Genomic DNA, 16,443 nt, shown 5'->3' with positions numbered 1-16,443 from the left:
ATTTTATCTTTTTGATTTTCCCTCTTGTAAAATTGTTCATCCCTTTCTCATTTTTGAGGTTTCATTCCTTGTTGATCTGCAGAAGCTCTTGTATTTCCTTAGATACTAGTCTTTTAAATATTTTAAGTATCCCTGTTCCTATTTTGTCATTTGTCTGTAACATTTTTCATAATGTGCTTCATTGAACAGAAATCCTCAATTTTGATGTAGTCAGATTTTTAAAAATTTGCCTTATGGTTTGTGCTTTGGGGGTTTTAAGAAGTCTTTTCCCAAATCCTATGTCATAAAATTACTCTTATTTTGTGTTCTACTAACTTCATAGTTCTCCGTGAAATGTGTGGGTCTTTAGTGCATCCTGAGTCTTTTTATATGTCACAAGGAAGAGATTCAGTTTATTTTCCATATAGTGTGCCAGTTTTCCAAGTGGCATTCTCTCCTTTACCCTTAGATAAGATGCTACACTCATTGTATATCAAGTTCTCATACATACTCTGAATACTGTCTTGTGTTCCTTTGGTTTGTTTGCTCTTGCTGTAATACCATGTGATTTTCACACAATGGCTTTGTATTAATTTTTTTCCCCTATGTGAATAATTCTTCCCATTTTGTTTTAGCCTGTGTTTGAAATAATTATGGATCATAGGAAGTTGCAAAAATAGTACAAAGAGGGCTGGTTTCCCCAGTGGTTACATTTTATATAACATCACCCAATTTCCCGCAATTGTTACATTTTATCCAACTATATATAGTATAACAGCTAAACCCAGAAATTGACATTGGTGCAATGCCTGTGAATGGCTCAATGCCATTTTATCACCTGTGTAGATACCTGTAACCATCACTGCAGTCAAGATAGAGAACTGTTCCATCATCATGAAAATCTCCTTCCCACTACACCTTTTGAATCACATTCATCTCCTTTCAATCCCCAACCTCTGCTCACTAATCAGTTTTACATCTCTATAATTGTATCTGTACAGGAAGTCTGTATAAATGGAATTACACAACATAAGATTTTTTGAGATTGAGATTCATCCAAATTGTTGCATGAGATAATTTTTGAGATTCATCCAAATTGTTGCATAATTTGAGTAGCATCCCATGGTATATGTGTACTGCAGTTTGTGTAACCATTCACTGGGACATTGGGGCTCTTTCTAGTTTTTGGCTTTTAAAAATGAAGGTGCAATGAACATTCTTGTACAATGTGTGTGTGTGTATATGTATATGTACGAAGTTTCACGTTTTCTGGGATAACTGCCTTGGAAGGTGATTGCTGGGTGGTATGATAAGTGTAGGTTTAGTTTGTGAAGAAACTGCCACACTGTTTTTGCAGAGTGGCTGCACCATTTTATGTTCCCAGCAGCAATGTATGAGAGATAGAGTTTCTTTGCATCCTTGCCAGCATTTGGTATTATCACTATATTTTTATTTTATTTTTTTAAAGATTGTATTTATTTATTTGACAGAGAGAGAAAAACAGCAAGAGAGGAACACAAGCAGGGAGTGGGAGAGGGAGAAGCAGGCTTCCCGCCGAGCAGAGAACCTGATGTGGGGCTCGATCCCAGTACGCTCGATCATGACCTGAGCCGAAGGCAGATGCTTAACGACTGAGCCACCCAGAAGCCCCGCTATATTTTTATTTTAGCTGTTTAGATGTGTAGTGATATCTCATTGTGGTCTTAATTTGCCCCTCCAAATGGCTAGTGATATTAAGTATCTGGTGGGGCAAGTTCTCCATTCTTTGCCCATTTTCAAAGTTGGTTTAGCTATTTGTGGATTTTTACTCTTTTCTATATATTTTAGAGCTAGAGTTTCTAAAAACAACATAACTAGAATTTTGATTGAGGATGCATTGAATATATAGATTTATTTTGGGGAGAATTGAACTTTGTAATACTAGGTCATCTTATCCAAGAACATTGAATGGTCTTCCGTTTATGACTGAGCAGAATTTTTGTTGTTGTTGTTTAAAAAAATATTGTGCCTAGATACTATTTTAAAGTAGATTATTGTAGATAGAAGAAAATGCTACTTATTTCCATATATTGATTTTATCTTTGTTGTGTTCTACGAGACAGAGACCAAAATTCATAGTATAAATCTGGAAATAATTTTAGTATTTGTAGTATTAGGCCTGGAACTAGGTAGTGCCTTTATTCCTGGTTTGTCTATTACATTTCTCTGTGACACTTATCTGTTTGTTGGGACAGGTGATTAAAAATATGTGGTTAGTGAGGTTTGTACGTTCTTTTCCCATTTTGTCCCTTTCATTGTTGCACTTTATACAAAGTTCATAGTCTTAGCTATGTGCGTGCCATTGATCATCAAAAGAACCAGCTGAGAGTTTTCCTATGGCCCAGTGAAATCCTGTCATCAATAAAGAGGATACCTTATGTTCCTACTTACAGATACTGTGATTATGATGTCAACTTAGAATCTGAACTCTCTGCATGTGGTTCATCTGATGACTTAAAACTACTTTGCTAGTGAGAGCACAAAAAATTTTGTTGGAAGGAGAAGCCCTACATCATGACTGCTTTTAGAAAGTCTTTGTCTAAGTGGAATTTTTATTTTTTTCTATTAACACATATACTATATTCATGAAACATTAAATACTTTAAATAAAATAAGGCATCTTTTCCAAAATGTGTTGGTGATGTTTAATGAACATGTAGGGTCCTCCCCCCCCCCCCCGCTGATAGTTGCTTGGGTTAGAAAATGTGGGAGTCAGAAAATGATGGAACAATAAAATGTTAGGGCAGTGGTGAGTAGTTCAGGGCAGAGAAAATTTCTGAAGTGCCAAGGGTTATTCTCCAGGCTCTTTTAGAATAGAAAATTACTGGAAATACATGGCTTTTTAAACCACTGTCTTCCATTCAGCTTAGCAATTGTAACTTATGACCTTTCAAGCTCACTCAATGTATTTTACTAGTGTTTTGCACGTACATATTTCTCTCTGAATGTTGGTAGTTAATATGTCAGTGATAACAGATTGATAAAAGTGTGCCAGTTACCTTCTGTTCTCACATTCAAGTTATTTATTTGGCTGTCTTCCTTAAGGGCTCTTCTTTTCTCTAAACATTTCAAATACAAACAAACAATAAAAACCACCATTAGGGGGAGTGAAAAGTTCACACTAATAAAGTATCACTTTACTTAGTTTAAGAAGCAGTTTTGTGACTCATTAACAGGCCTTTGTGAGTAGTAGTAATTAAAGTAAACCATGTCAGCTAATTAGCTGCATAGGCCCAATGGTATGTCTGGCTTCCTGTGTGTCACAGATAGAATAAAAGAGGCTCCAATATAGGAACAACTTGCAGTTGGTGAAAAACAATTAGTGTGTTAGGGATTTGATTAGAGGGACTTATATTAATTGCTGACATTGTTACAGAAAAAGTAATTGATAAGCAACTCTTCTGTGAAATCCAAAGCATGTAAAATCAAGATGGATTTTAATTTGCAACTTTTTTGAAAACCAAAACAAACCTACTTTGTTCAGTACTTTGTTCACTTATTCAACAAATATTTGGGTGCCTGCTAAGTGGCAGAAATTCTAGGCACTGGAAATACAGTATGGAATAATAAACATAAATCATCACCTCCATGGAGCTTTGTTATAGTGGGAAACCCAGATGACAAATAAGCAAAATGTTTGGTATGTTAAAGGATTGTAAATGCTTTGGAGAAATACAATAAAATACTGTGGGGATGGTGGATTTTACAATTTATGTTGGTCAGGAAAGGCCTCCCTGAGAAGATGACATTTTAGCAGAGACCTGAAGGGGGTGAGGGAGTGTACCATGAAGACCTGGGGGACACTTCTGAGATAAGACCCTGCCTGATAAATTGAAGAAAACAAAGAATCAGAGTGGATGAAGAGAAAGTAAGGGAGAGAATAACAGCCTCACTCGTGTAGGATAGGCAGTAATAGAGTTTGGCTTTTACTCTGGGTGAGACAGGAAGGCACAGGGGGAATTCTGAGTAGCTTTGTGATACGATGTGATTTTTTAAAAAATAGTGTCATTTTGCATGCTCTGTTGAGATTGTAAAGGGGGCAAGGGTGGAAACAGGGAGACCAGTTAAGAGGCTATTGTATGATCCACGGTGGGAGTTGCTGGCAATTTGAAATGGGGTGGCAGTAGTCAAGGTATAGAGGAGTCTTGGGGTTCTGGATATAGTACTCTCTGAAGGTATTGCCAGTAGAGTTTTCTGATGGATTGGGATGTGGAATGTGTGTGAGAGAAGAATCAAAGATGATTCTTGGATTTTGGCCTATGAAGCTGTAAAAATGGAGTTGTTATTAACTAAGATGGTGAAGACTGTGGGAGGGGCAAGTTTGGGGAAGAAGACCAGGGTCTCACTTTTGAACAGGTCAAGTTTGAGAAGCTAATTAGCCATCTGGAGGGACATACTGAGTAGGAAGCTGGATAGGTGAGTTTGGAGTCAGAAGAGAGCCCCAAGCTGTAATTGGTAATTATCAACACATAGTTGGTATTTAAGCTGTGAGGCTTGGTGAAATCACTGAAGGAGGGAGAAAGGAAGGAAAGGAGTGTTGCCAGAAAAGACCAAGGACTGAGCTCTTGGTATGCCACCATTTAAAGGTCAAAAATGAGGAAAAATGGAGACTAAAGCTAGAGATCTATCAGGAAGGTGTGAAGACTTGGAGGACAAGAGAAGTGTTTCAAGGAAGAGGAACTGTGAACTACGCCAAATGCTGCTGGTAGGTCAGGAAGAAAGGGATTAGAACTTGACATTGGATTTAGTAATGGAGAGGTCATTGGTGAACTTGTCAAGAGCAGTTTTGTGACAGGCGGAACACTTTCCTGTAGCCTCTAAGGAGAAGGGTAATGTTACAAATGAGGACATTCTGACTTGGAAAGGGGTTGCGTATTTCCCTAAGGCCTGTAAGTAGAGGAGCTGGATTAGTCCCTAGTCCGTACGACTGTCAAATCTTTGTACTTACCAGCAGACCTTACTGATCCCTAGAATATTGTGGCAGTTCAACTTCCAGTTTGGGGAATCGTGTTTGTTTCTACTTCTGGGTAGTTTAATTTATGAGCAATGAGAAACTTCAGTGCTTAATTTAGTTTTGATGGCAAAGTGAGGGAAACAAGTAGGAATAATTGGAGATGCAAATGAGATTAGAGGCGAGTGGGTCGAAGTTGGTTCTACCAAATGAGGCCTGTTTTCCCTGAAATGTAGGGGCTTGATGGGCATCGTTTGCTTTTTAGCTTAATCAGTAACTCTTAAAACTGAGGCCGTTTGGTTGATAGAGCGTAAGTTGAATTCAGACATCCTGATTGCAGCTGTAGAAATTTAGAACATGACTCATGCCTCAAAATCTATGAATCATTTTAAAAATTGTGATCTATTTTTTGACCAGATAGCTCTACAGTTCTTCACACCTGACTCTCATGCGCTCAGGGCTGTTTTGAAATAAGAAATAAGTGCAGTCTTCTGTTGCCATCTGCTCGTTGCACAAGTCCTTTTAAAACAATACCGGAACTCCCTAGAAAAAGCGGTCCTTAAGTGCCATGTTCATTGGGAATTGTTTTCTTGCACTCAAATACTAAAGTATGATCTTCTGAATACTAAGCTACTGACAAGTTTAGTGTTCAGAAGGTCGTGTCCCTCACAGCTCTTTAATTCCAGAAACCTTTTGTTCTGAGTAAGCAGCTCAGTAATTTCTTCAGTACATTTTATGGCCTAGCTGTCTTATTGCATTACAGTAAACAGTCTATGATCTGATTCAGTTTTTTCCAAGTCTTCAGTAAATTGGTAACAAAAGCACAGCACAATGCAAATTCATAATCTTAATGATCACTGCCTTCATCACATCATATTGTTAATTTGACTTGAGGACACTCTTTTGACAAATGATGTAGGAATATTCTATGAGTAAACCTTTACAGACTCTTCTTTCTGTTATTGTAACCGTGGCAAGCTAGGTTCAGCTATTTAGTGTATAGTCTCTGTTACTCCTGTTCCCCGTAGGAAGGTGGGTAGCGTAGGCCTACTCTTGTTCACGTGTTGAGAGAGAATGAGTTTGTTGTCTGTAGGTCTCAGGGGGCCTGCCTGAGGCACAGGAAGTCCACGTTCTGAGACGATGTTGACTCCTTTTGAAAAGGCCTGCATTTGTGGGATAGAAATACATCTTGCTTTTGCATTTGAGAGTTTAGAAAGTAATGTCAAGAAATTAACATTGATCTCATACTAGATTTTTCACATATTATTCTGTTTTATAGCTTTTAGAAATCACATGGGATATCGGCGTCACATGGGGTATCGCAGAATAGGGCGGTCTTGTCAGAGGATCGCTCCGTAGGTCATCGGTGGCTTTAAAGGAGGACCAGATAGTGCGGTGCGATATCTGGTGGTCAGTACCCTAATCAAATGGCGTGGGACAATGTGATGTTACCTGCCTCCTGTGGTGATACAGTGCGAAGTGTGCAACATCACTTAGGAAGTATTTTCGCCAAAAATGTTTTACTTGAGCCTAATGATGCTTTTAGACCCAGTTTACAGGAAAATAGGAGATAGAGAAACAAGGTAAATGACATCATAAAAAAAAAATCACACAATTCTAAAATGTGTAACATTTTATAAGCAATTGATTTTGTTTTGTTTTTTAAAGTTAATATGAAAAAAGGAGGTTGGGACTGTTCTAGAACTAAAGACTAAAGAGACAAAACAACCAAATTCAATGCATACAACTTGAATATTTACTGGTTTAAAAAAAGTTATAAAAGACATTTTTTTAGACCGTTGAAGTAATTTGAATATGGACTGGATAGTATGCTCTTAGAGAATTATTATGGCGTTGATAACGGTGATTGCGATAATGATACTGTGTTTATGGAGGAGAATGCTCTTTATATTTAAGCTCTTTATTTTATTTAGTGGTGAATTGTCATGATGTGTGTAGGTTATTTTCAAATGGTTTAGCAACAGAGTATGTATACATGTATATGTATGTATATACATACACAAATATTGACAAGGGGCATATGACATATTTGTTGAATGATCTGTATACTATTTTTTGAACCTTTTGTACATTTGAAATTTTTCATAATAAAAAGTAGGGGAGAGTCAGGGGAAAAGTAAATTTCATGCGAAGTTTTTTATTAAAAGAATAATCAAATAGTCTAAATCTAATGAAAAACAGGGGTGTAAGCTCTTCCCTTGTTCCTTGAACTCTCCTTTGGCTTCCTAGGCCCTCATACATTTAGGTGGAAGAAAGCTGAGAAAATAGGAGGAGGGTAATTGTGAGAGAACTGAACCAGAAAAAAGGGAGAGGGTTGAGGATTAGCAAGTGCTCAGCCATGTCACACTCGCAGCCTTATTATACTGTGAGGACTGAATAAGATGGTTGGATTCAGAAAAAATGGAAAGAATAGGTGTCAAAGGTCCGTTAATGTCAAAGCATTCTCTCTTTCCTCAGGTCTCTCCAAGGCATCGCTTCTCTCTGCTAGTACTGGAGACTTCTGCCCTGGAGTGTCATGTTAGAGAACCGTCGGTCTCCTCATGTAGGGGCTATCCTCAGATCCTTAGATCTTGTGTAAGGATAGAAACTCAATTACATGAGGCCTTTTGCAGTAAGGAAATGGAAGTGGAGTCAGAGACCACAGGTTTCAAAATGTTGATTTTAATTAGAATGTCAGAGAGAACTGGATTTACAACCAGGGGCCAGGAACAGGGGAAGGTGTTTTGGACAAAAATGACAGGTGAGCATGTTTGAAGGATGAAGGCTAATTTAATAGAGATTAAAATGGTCAACAGGAGGAGGAGAATTAAGGGAGTAAGGTTCTTGAAAGTGTCCAGAAGGAGTTAGAGTTAGCAAAAAAAAAAAAAAAAAATCTTCTCTTGCCTGGCACACAGTGAGAGCTTAATAAATGCTAGTTACTGTTATTCCGTTTATTCATTCAGTCGATATTGACCACTAGTGGAAGTCAATTACTATTCTAGGTGTTGGTGAGCCACCACAAATCCCAGTAGAATGCAGCTTGCTTGATAATGGTTAAATAACAAAGGTGATGGGTTTACATAGATGATCTGGTTTTACCCTTGAGGAACACAGATTGTAATGGAACATCAAATTTCTGAAGAAATACCTACACACAAGGCTAAGTGTTATGTACCTGTATATAGAACATGTAGTGAAAACATGTTTGCAGAAGTAGTGAATCGGGGTTTGGGACAGCGCTCACAGCAGAGAGCTAGCATTTGAAAGGTGATAGGCTACAGATAAATTCTTGTTAAACATCTTTTGGAAACTCCATGTATGCACATGTGCATCTTTAAAACAAAACCTGGTGAGTCAAATAAAACCATTTTATTTATTTATTAAACTACATTTTGGAATACAGTGAAGTATCCAAAGGTGGGAGGAAAACCTTAAGACCAATGATTTATCTTCAGAATTAGGATTCCCACTCGGTTTAGTCTCTTCTTAATTTCCTTCTTCATAGATAGCTGTCATTATTGTGTGTTTTGGTTTTGTTTTTGTGTTTTGGCCTGGTGTCATTACAGAATTGTGTGGCTCAGTTGGTTAAGTTTCCAACTCTTGATTTTGGCTCAGGCTAAGTGCTCAGTGGGGAGTTGGCTTGAGATTTCCCCCTCCCTTCACCCCCACCCCTAAGCTCACACTCGTGCTCTCTCTCACGCTCTCAAAAAAATAAAAAAAAGACCGACCATAAAAACCCCACCAAAACACAGGGCATGGGGGTGGGTTGTGCAGGGAGTGGGAAGGACAGGAAGCAGATTCTGCCGAAGGGAGAAGTTGAGTTGTGGTAAGTCGCAATGAAATCTCAGTTGACCCTAGAGGGTGAGGGGAATTCTAAAGATAGAATGACTCTTTAGGGCTATGTTGAATTGATATGAGGGGGCCTGGTTTTTATATCCTTGAGTTGATCAGTCATTGGACATGGACTGTCCTATGGGAAGGGGATAAGAACTTGGGCAAAGCATCTACCTTTGACCATGGCAGGCCTTGGTGGGTTCTCAGCAGCTGGGTTATAAGTCCTTAATTCCTGAAGGAGGATCTGGATGCAGACCATCCCTCACACTTATCCTGTTTCACATTCATCCCTTTAAACATCTCTTATGCCCCATTTCCTCCCTCCCTCCCCCATGTGCTGCTGAGCCCAGACATCATATCGTTTTATCCATGAATACTAGAGTTCTACTTAATACCTTTGAGTAATGTGATTTAGTAAAACATATCGATTAACCAGATTGACAGGAGAATGACATTTTTTGGTATATGGAAGTTTGCGGTAAATGAAGATAGTATAGAATAGTGAAGAGTCGGGGTGCCTGGCTGGCTCAGTAGATAGAGCATGCAACTCTTGATCTCAGGGTTGAGTTCAAGCCTCACGTTGGGAATAGAACCTACTTAAAAAAAATAGTGAAGAATATTTATTGCATTAGGAATCAGGAGGTCTATTTATGCCTCTGAGCTCTGAGATCAGTTTGTCATGTGATTTTTGAGAGAATTGCCAGTGGACCTAAATATCCACCAAAATAAAAACTGTTAGATGGTAAATGGACTATATTCTCTCCATTTTTAAATTAGGAAGCCAGTTTATTTATTTATTTATTTATTGTCAACTATAAAAGCCTTTCTTTTACAATAGCTTAAATGTCAAAAACAAGCAAAGCCTTGCCAGGTAGACCCACATTTCATCAACTTGCAGTGGCTTGATTTACTGATGCAGGCAAAGGGTGATCGCGTTTTTGCCACTCTTGTGGAACACTTTCTGTTGAATTCTCTGCTGCCATTTATCTTTTTTTTTTTTTAAGATTTCATTTATTTATTTGAGAGAGAGATAGTGACAGAGACAGCGAGAGACCGCACAAGCAGTGGGGAGAGGGAGAAGCAGGCTCCCGGCCAAGCAGGGAGCCCAACGTGGAGCTCGAAGCAGGATCCTGGGACCACGACCTGAGCCAAAGGCAGACGTTTAACCGACTGAGCCACCCAGGCGCCCCTCTCTGCTGCCATTTAATGAAAATGTTTTCTGAGTTCTAATTTCTCTGAGACCAAATGATGTGTCTGTTCCCCTTTTGCCTGTTATCACTCCCCTTCTTCCCCTCACGCTTGCTTCTTCCCTCTTTCCATCTCACTCTGCTTGGAAAGTAACAGTCACATGTCTTTGTCTTGCCTCTAGCCTTACACATTGCATCAAACCCCATGATTTACTGTTTTTCGTAATTGTCTTGTATTTTTTTTTCTTTCAAAACTCATAATTTTAGCTAAGCTTCTTATCTTTGTGCACCCAGGCTAGTTGTAGTAGCATCATATCTGTTTCCCTGTCTGCAGTGTTTTCTCTGTGTTAATCTGAACTTTATACTATGTCACCGAGTTTTAGCATGTCGCTTCCCTATTTAGAGATCTTATGGGACCACTAAGTCTCTTTAGTCTGATCCTGCTTAAGACTAATGTGAAACCTTGTAATATCTTCTCCCTTCTCAAGACCTATAGTTAGTAAATTCTGGTTAAGTGTAGAATAATTTGTCTCATGTATTAGAATCTGAATTTATTGATGACTTCACTGGGCATCTGTATCATAATAATAGTGCCTATCCTTTATGTAGAGGACTTTTGATATTTCAAAGTGCTTTTTCTTTTCTCTTGTCCGCATAGTGCCTTTGTGTAAAACCTAATAATCAAAATCCATGTTGCATCTTTATCAACTTGGTGTGCTGAACACCAGGTCCTATCTATTGTATCTCTAAAAGAGCTCTCATATTCATCTTATTATTGCTGTTCTCGCCACTACTACCTTGCATCATGTATTTATTAAAGACATCCTATATGGCAGACATTATGCTAAGTATTATGTGGTGAATACACAGATGTGGTTCTTGATCTTAGGGAACACGAGCATAAAGAGTACCAGGGCAGAGTAGTAGTCATTTGTTCATTAAACAAAAAAGTGCAGAAATAAGTAATGAGAGTTTGTGATAAATTTCACCATCATTTCTCACCAGCAGTACTGCAGTAGCCCCACTGGTCTTCAAACCCAGAGTTTTACCCCTATCCATTGTATTGCAGCTAGACTGATCTTTCTGAAAAGCAAATTCAGATTGAAAACACTTGACCTGTTTCCTATTGCTGTCAGGTTAAACCCCAAATTCCTCCAGATGGCTTATCAAGTCCTTTATGATTTGGTGCATATCGACCTGTTGTTTCTTGTCTCATCATTTGGCCTTTGTGCTCTGAATGCCAACTCTTACTATTTTCACTGTCGAGAAAGAATTGAGCTCTCTTACCTGTGGGATTTAGAATATGTGATTCCCTCAGCTTCTTCCTGGGTTAATTCCTACTCATTCTCACCATTATTTCTTCCAAGAATCCTTCCTGGATCCATTAAAGTGTAGGTTAGGATATCGATCTTTTTGTCTCCATAGGTCTTGAGATTTCTCCTGTATCACACTCTGTGGTAATTGTTTGCTTGCATATGTGTAAGCCCCATTGGATAGTTGAATTGTGTCCATTTTATCTATAGGCATGAAATGAAAACTTGGGAAATGCTGCTCTAAAATGTATACTGATTATTGTCATTATGAGACAGGACCTAATTTGAAAGCTGTTTTAGTATCACGTAGGAGTTTGTAGCATTACTTCTAATAAAGTCATGCAGAACTGAATCGTCATATTTGCAGATAATAGAATTGTGTCTGACAAGCATATACAGTAGTTCTTTTATTTTATAGCAGAAAGTCATTGAAAGATCATAACCTTATTAAAAATCCAACTTTATTAAATATGAAATGGCAGTGCTGGAAGAAACCAGTGGATGTGGAAGCATAATGTGAAGAAGTAGCAAAATCTGTGTTTTTAAAAAATTAATATTTACTGAGCATCTGCCATGTGCTAGCTATTTCACTAGTTGCATTGCATGTATGCTTTCTCTTGATCATTAGGACAGCTTTCTTAAAAGAGGGTATTATTGTCCATCTTTTACAGATGGGGAAGCTGAAACCCAGAGGGGTAACTTTTTCAAGATCCCACAGAAGAGCCAGGATTTGAATACAGTTCTGATTGTAAGTTCAGTGTTCTTTCAATTATGATTATTTTTATTGTTGTTGTTGACTGAAGTACAATTATATTTCTATACAGAACTGGGAAATAGAGGAGAGTCAGTGAAATAGAGAAATACATGAAATTAAAGCAACCAAAAGAGGGCACCTGGGTGGCTCAGTTGGTTAAGCGACTGCCTTCGGCTCAGGTCATGATCCTGGAGTCCCAGGATCAAGTCCCACATCGGGCTCCCTGCTCAGCAGGGAGTCTGTTCTCCCTCTGACCCTCCCCCCTCTCATGCTCTCTCTCTCATTCTCTCTCTCAAATAAATTAATAAAATCTTTAAAAATAAAAAAATAAAGCAACTAAAAGAGATGACTTAGAGGTAAACATTAAGATCCCTGCTCTTCATGATTTGATTTTTTTTTACTTCAAAATGATTCAAAATTAATTTTATAAATAACTCTTGGGGAGAAAACTAAGCCTTGGAAATATGATCAAAGACTGCATGATTAGTGGCAAAATGAGAAGTAGCATCTAGAACTCCTGATATTTGACTGTGAAGCTTGATCAGTTAAAAATTTTTATTTAATAGCCAATCTCTAAATTTAATTTTAAGCCAGATTTTTATACGAACATGAATGAAAATTGAATGTTCCTAGTATTCTTCTGCTTCTAGAAGCATCTGGTCTTAGACCATATCTATTTATAATTTGAAAGCTAGTATTTTTCCTTGATATATTAGTAGCAAAATATGAATATATTGTACACAATATTTTGGGGAGTTAGTAAGATAATTTTCTTCAGAGTTTATTAAAGTTAATACTACATCAGATTAATAATTTGTTCAATCACTTTTGCTTTGGGCCTTTTCCATGAAAATAGGAATTTTTAAAATCTCAATCCTGGGGGCGCCTGGGTGGCTCAGTCGGTTAAGCGTCTGCCTTCAGCTCAGGTTATGATCCTGGAGTCCCACGATCGAGCCCCACCTCTGGCTCCCTGCTCAGTGGGGAGTCTGCTTCTCCCTTGCCCTCCCCGCCCCCGGCTCCTTCTCTGTCTGTTTCTCTCTCACTCACTCTCTCAAATAAATAAATAATTAAAAAAAAAAAACCCTCAATCCTGTTCCAGGACTTGTTTCATTCCCTTTTAATATAAAGCTTTTTTGGAACATATTTAAATCCCTTCATACACTAGATGATAATGTAAACAAGGAATGGATTATTAGCTAATTAATAGAGCAGTTGAATGATGATGGTTGGAAAACTGCGTACTCTGTGTTTATATTCCTCTTAACTCCTGGCTAATTTGCCCATTTTTTGTTTTAATCAGCCACTTAGACTTTGTTACCAAGTGGTAGTCTTGGTTAATTCTTCTTTGAGGTATTTGACTGTGATAGTCTGTTATCATAAGCCAAGGTATCCTTTATTTCATGTTATTTCATTAGTGCTTTTGGTGGCTTTTCTAAAATTTCACTTCTATTAGATTTTTAAGACATTAGAAAAAAATGTTTTGAAGCATTTATATTTTTGATGGACTGAGATTATCATTTTTTTCCTATATATATATATATATTTCCTTGTATTAAGAATGTTCACACATATAATGCTCATGTAATGAACTAAAGATTCCTCATTCTGTTCCTTTGTTTGATTTCTTTCTTTCTTTCTTCTGTCTTCTTTTATCTAAGCTATATATTCACATGTTGCATAGGGTCAAATAGATCTAGAAGACTTTATTACACCAAAAAGCATGAGAGAAAAAAAATATGTTGAAAGCACAAAGGTCTGTGGCATAGTGATTGAGGATTATGTGAAATTTTAGGTAATTCACAGGACATCCATTGGTTTGGTTATAAACAAAAAGTACCATGGAAGGAAAGGCTGTCTGTCTTAGTTTAAGGTAAATGAATTAGTCTCTAAAATGGCCCAGTTTATTAAATAAATACCAGTGACTGGGGCGCCTGGGTGGCTCAGTCATTAAGCGTCTGCCTTGGGCTTGGGTCATGATCCCGGGGTCCTGGGATCGAGCCCCCGCATCGGGCTCTCTGCTCAGTGGGAAGCCTGCTTCTCCCTCTCCCACTCCCCCTGCTTGTGTTCCCTCTCTCGCTGTGTCTCTCTCTGTTAAATAAAATCTTTTAAAAAAATAAATAAGTAAATAAATACCAGTGACTGAATTATAAAGAGCATCTTATAGATGTTTATTTTATTTTTTTCTAAAGATTTATATATTTGAGAGAGAGAGAGAGAGCGTGTGCATGCATGCATGAGATCAAGGAGAGGGGCAGAGAGAATCTTCAAGCAGACTTCCCACTGAGTGGGGAGCCTGATGCGGAGCTGGATCACACAGCCCATGAGATCACGACCTGAGCTGAAACCAAGAGTCAGATGCTCCGCTAGCTGAGCCACCCAGGTGCCCCAAGATCGTTTCTTTATAATGATAGTTTCTTCAGTAGTTGTTCCAAGAAATTCCTGTTAATTATTATACTATAACCAGATTTCTAGGTTTTAAGGAATTAATACTCATTGAACTATATCTAGGTCAAAATAAGTACTAACAATAATACATCTTTTCTTTGATTCAGAAATTCAACTTAGAATCTTATAGTCTCTCAAATTGTCATGAATAGAATGTGTTTATTGTGTATGCTAAAGGGAATTGTAAGCTCTTAAGAAAGATTAATATTATCTATGTTCCAAGAATAACTTGTTTCAACGGAGAACATGTTACTATACCCTAAAAAAAGCTTTTCAAAATTAAAAGTGTTTATACATTAGGTACATATGCAGTTTAGCACATATGGCATTAATTTTATTTTTATATATATGTGTATAGTACACACACCTCACAGTGTTTCTTCCTTGTCACTGGTGAGTAGATATGTTAATATTTTTAAGGAGAAAATAAACTTTTTTTCTTTCATGTAATTCATTTTATTTTTGTAAGTTTTAAATTCCAGCCAACATACAGTGTAATACTAGTCTCAGGTGTACGATATAGTGATTCATCACTTGCGTACACTACCTGGCGCTCATCACAAGTGCACTCCTTAGTTCCCATCACCTATTTCACCCATCCCCCCATCCACCTCCGTCTAGTAACCATTGTTCTCTATTAAACTTTTTGTTTTCTAGAAGAAGAGTGTTGCGCTCTCAAAGAAGTGATAGGAAGAATTCAGAACTTTTCAGGAGAGAGCCACAAAATTATTTGATTTCTCTTTGATTTTCTCATTTGGTTAACCGTGTTGGACCAGGTTATGTTCATTTATATTGAGAAGTAAGAGTGGTGAAATCTCATTAGGAAGCTACATGTGCTACTTTGACCTTATGTCCCTTTAAGAAGTGAGATTACCTTTATTTTTTAAAAGATTTTATTTATTTGAGAGAGAGAGCAAGAGAGCACGAGTGAGGGTGAGGGGGAGAGGGGGGAAAGCAGACTCCCCACTGAGCAGGGGGCCCAACTTGGGGCTCTATCCCAGGACCCTGGGATCATGACCTGAGCCAAAGGCAGACACTTAACCGATTAAGCCACCTAGGTGCCCAAGTAAGATTGCTTTTAGAATATCCTTTTGCCTTAGTAATATTTACTGAAACTAGAGGAGTCAGTGCTCCCCAAATTGATACAGGAATTGGATGCAGTTCTAGGCATAATCTCGTCAGGCTTTTCTGCAGACATTTACAAGCTGATTTTTCAATTTGTGTGGAAGTTAAGAGGACCTAGACTATCCAAAGGAATCTTGAAAGTAAGAACTAGCACACTTCAGTGCTGAAAGGAAATATTGATGTGTTCTTTTGGTATGGAAATTTCTTGAATTCTCTTATAAATTCAGCAAGTCTAGCTTTTATATATTGGACTTGTATAAAATTGAAATATACATACATTGTACAGTGACCTATCTAAACCATGTAAGTTCGTCTTTCACATGTTGGTCAGCTAATGATGAATTTTAATTATCTTCTGCTGGTGTGTGAAGGGTCTTGGCCACAGGATGATGGTTGTATTTGTTTCCTTATCCTCTTCTCACCTCCAACAAAGCCACCCCTTATTTTGTAGGGGTCTTAACATTTTTCCTTTATGTAATTGTTTGTCATTCTTCTTACCACATCATATCTGCCATGGATATTATTCTTACGTACTCGGGGGTATAGTGTATCTGAGTGTGCAGTGAGGAAGTTCATAATATTTATTTGTAACAAAACTTAAAAATTGTGGCCTTAAACTAGTAGAAGTTTATTTTTCCTACATAACAAAAGTCTAGTGTAGGGTTAAGGAAGTGTTGTAAAGCGCCTGAGCTCTCTTAGTTTTGAACTAACCCGGCATCATTAAGGATGTCTCCATGACTGGCAAGAGATAGCAGAGCCAGTGTCAAAATGTCTTTGACGGTCTTCTCTGCCTCCAACTTTTGAACATTCCCCCAA

The 16,443-nt window shown here is 37.9% G+C and overlaps 1 protein-coding gene across 4 annotated transcripts in view; it reads left to right on the top strand.

The window, feature by feature from the left end:
* The window catches only part of WDR7 (WD repeat domain 7), a 365,699-nt gene that overhangs the window by 14,113 nt on the left and 335,143 nt on the right, over nt 1-16,443 (top strand). For all 4 annotated transcript variants that reach the window (XM_073898127.1, XM_025886347.2, XM_073898126.1 and 1 more), the window contains one exon: nt 11,975-12,051. The gene's annotated coding sequence lies outside the window, so the exon portion shown is untranslated. The remainder of the gene's footprint in view (nt 1-11,974; nt 12,052-16,443) is intronic.

Source organism: Callorhinus ursinus, unplaced genomic scaffold, assembly GCF_003265705.2.
Source record: "Callorhinus ursinus isolate GAN/ISIS: 27379988/994484 unplaced genomic scaffold, GSC_fseal_2.0 scaffold11, whole genome shotgun sequence".
Classification (NCBI taxonomy): domain Eukaryota; kingdom Metazoa; phylum Chordata; class Mammalia; order Carnivora; family Otariidae; genus Callorhinus; species Callorhinus ursinus.
The sequence above is the reverse complement of the archived record's forward strand: the minus strand, read 5'-3'. Positions and strand labels throughout refer to the sequence as shown.